The sequence below is a fragment of the Crassostrea angulata genome, chromosome 6 (genome assembly GCF_025612915.1).
Source record: "Crassostrea angulata isolate pt1a10 chromosome 6, ASM2561291v2, whole genome shotgun sequence".
NCBI lineage: Eukaryota > Metazoa > Mollusca > Bivalvia > Ostreida > Ostreidae > Magallana > Magallana angulata.
The window spans coordinates 38,280,213-38,283,888 of record NC_069116.1 but is presented as its reverse complement, the minus strand read 5'-3'; positions in this window follow the sequence as shown (position 1 = coordinate 38,283,888).

Genomic DNA, 3,676 nt, shown 5'->3' with positions numbered 1-3,676 from the left:
GTATAATTATGTGTACAGCTTTTACTTTAATGAAAGCATTGATTTTACTAGTGGAGGGGTAATACAATGGGAAATGGATCGTCGTCATGGACGCGATAACGACCCTTGTTGAAATATTGGATGACACGCAGGGCGACAGCCTTAGTGGAATATTTTCATTTATGCTTAACTGTCTATGACTATTGTCTGACGAAAAAGTGATTTAAATGAGTACCGCACACACTCTTTCTGTTACCTTTAAATTTCAGGAAGTGAGCAGAAGACCCTTTCCGGTTAAGACATTTTAGATAGATCAATCGAAAATCTATTCGTATTTAATAAGATGTTCTTTTTTCTATACCTCTAACTACAGACTGATTGATCGATATGCCGTTGACTTAATGTGGTCTTCTCTATATAAACAAAATGAGAAACTTACATAAAGAAGGCCCGTGGACCATAATGGGCGTGTTTAATATTACGTAACGTTACATTATCTAAACTGCATGAAAAAAATGACGTAGGCCAGTAGTGTTTTCGCCATGTGCATGCATGCAGACCACCCTTGCACTTTCTGTTTATATCATGGTCCAAATAATAATTCAACTTGCAGGTCTTTCCTTAATGTGTGCATGACAATGTGTTTAAAACATTTTAAAAAACAAAGAAAATAAAATTTAGCACCATGGATTGGACAGGATTACAAACAAGCATCGAACAAAAAAAAATTCTTATTTTATGAACGAAATTCAAAAGTCCTTGAAAATGAATTTAATAAAGTTGATATATACTATTTTACATGTACTTCTGAATCAGAGAGTGTGTAATAGTCCAATCCACACTTTGCAAAAGTTGTTCCCCTTTGCGGGGTCAACCAAAAGGCCAAAAGGAAAATCAAAGTACTGAAAGTACTGAAAAGCGCTAAGTCGGGAAGAAAGTGTTAAAAATATATCGATTGATATGAAAATACATGTAAAGAATCATATTGCTCGTTATTGAGAAAAATGCACTTACTCAGAATTCAGAAATGATGTAGAATTTGGATCTGTCTCAGTTATAGAATGCATAATTCTTTTTAATGATTAATGCATGTTGTCGTGTTACATGAAAACAAAATACTGATGACAGACTTTTTAAAAAATCATAATAAAAGCATTTCGCAATAAATGTAAGCATAAATGGTTATCCATTTGACTGTAAAGTCTGCCTTAAGCCATGTTGAAAAAATGCTTGATTTTAAAATTTTAGCAATTTCTGGAAATCGATATCATTTGTAGTAATTTTATAATGATATTGCTTGTTAGTTTTAAAGTGATTTCGCAACTGTTTAGCAGAGCTGCAGAGTGCGTGCTTCTTGTGAAGAAAATAAAGACAGATCTGCCTTGCAGGGAATGCTACTTATTCTTCAAAATATAAGATTTGGTAATTGAACAATATTTCCAGCCTTTTTTTGCAATACACCATGCAAAGACCCCTAATGTATTCACATTACCTGATGTTAGAATATCAAAATGGAGTCGCTTCTTTTCATTTAAGCATCAACTAGACGGTCTCTTCTGAGGTTTATTTTAGGGTATATCATTGAATTTGATGAAGTCTAGCTCACATCTCATCAGACGTAAAAAGTATCGTGTTTTTAACAAGTTTTATTAAAAGGATGCTGTCATGGACGCCTATGCAGATGTCACAACAGTATTTCACCGTACTAGGTTCACGTCTAAACCTAGCTGAGGCAAAACCATTCCCGAATTCTCCTTCGAATTTGGGCCGTTTCCGCCTGCAACAGGGGCTACCTTTTTATGGATGAAAAAAAAAATGTGTAAGATGTCTGACTATTCACGTTTTGAAACAATGCGAGCTAGGTCATTTTTTGTGATGTGTGTTGTTTTTTATGGGAAGAGGGGTGATAAGTTCTTGGCTTGTGGTCTTGTGCTTTTCAAGCACACGTGTAACTTCGACGTAAAAAAAACTCTCGTGCCTTGCTTGTGTTTTAGATACTAAATTGGAGAAGAAGTGTTGTTTTAAAAAATATCAAAAAGATTTTCGCAGAAGTTTGTTTTGAATTTTTAACTTGTATCTAAAGATGCGCATTTATGGTAGGGATATATAGTAAACTTTAATACTGTAGTGACACCTGCAATACATACAAGGTCTGCCGGAAAAACCCGAGAAGTTGCCATTGGATGGAAGAACTGTTTTCACCAGCGTAACAGAGGTCGTATTAAAGAAAACCCGTAGCCATGTAATAGGGTACGGGTTCTTTTAGAAAAATTGAACTCAGATAGAAAACTTTTAGTATATTTTCGACGTTATCAAGCAATATTAAATTGGCAAGAAGTTTTATTTCATATATACCAATATAATGGGTATCACATAATAAGCGAATTCATTTAAATATCTAAAAGTTATATTTAATTCATAGCAATTTTGAATCTTACACATTTTTACTGTTACTAAGTGTTTTTATTAATGCGTAATTTGTCCATACTGCACATAAATTAAATCATTAATAAAATCATATTTGCAAATTAAACGAGGTAAGCTGGTATCATTTTATAAAGATTATTACATATATTTACTGTAGTATTTCAAGTAACTCGACAGTTTTATTTTTTTCATAAATAATAATCAAATCATTGGTTTTGGATAATTATAAAATTACATATCAATGCAAATTGAAAGAAAAATATTTCTGAAATATTGCATACAGGAAACAAAGCCTAAAATAATGTTTATAAAAAGCAGCACAAATTATCGTGAAAAGGGCCCGGTGTTAATTGAAAAATTTTATATATATAAATTCTACATTTTTATATAAAACATGGTGTTCATAACTGTAACACATTACATTTAAAAACACTCAAAACCTTGATATTGTACAATTATTCCAATTATTACTAAACACATAAAACACAATTTAATGCATATAACATCCATTTTTTCTCGAAATAAATCATTATGACATGGCTTTTGGAGCACCCGTATCCGATATAATTATAATAATGACATTTAAATGAAACTTATTGTTAATTTAATACTGGAGGAACAAATGCATCTGCATGCAGGATAACTTGAAGATAATTAAGTTCCCCCTACTGCATAGTTATGATTTTTACATAGTACGACTTCTCCATGATACGACTTCTCCAGCATCCGCCAGTAGGTGGCGGTATATAGGAAACGCGAAAACGAAAGTGGAAGTAGGTTTAGAAATCTGGCGACAAAAAAGCGCTGCAGCTATGCTTAGCGCTTTAAAAAACAACTTTTCTCTTCTTTATGCAACCAAATATTTGGGCGTCCTGTGAAGAAATTTCTTGGCTGATTGCTTTTCGAGAAGAAGAGTTTTCAGCTCTGGTGAGCCAAAAATAAATAAAACCTACAGCTTTTACGGGGGGGGGGGGGGGGGGGTCGGGTTCTCGATTATTTTTTAATCTTCAAATTGTACAACTTTAGTATTATTATTACACTGTCCCAAGAAGAAGAAAGGCCATTTTCCTTAATAAATTGTTTTTAATACGTTAGGATTTAGCAAAAATGACAAAACAGTGTCGATCAGCTCACAGGTGCTTGAGGACAGGATCGACCCCCCCCCCCCCCCCGGCCCCAATATATAGACCCCGGGACTTTATTTTTCTTTTTTATTAAATTATCCTTTTATGACATATTTCTCATCTAATTTATTCATCCATTGCCCAGA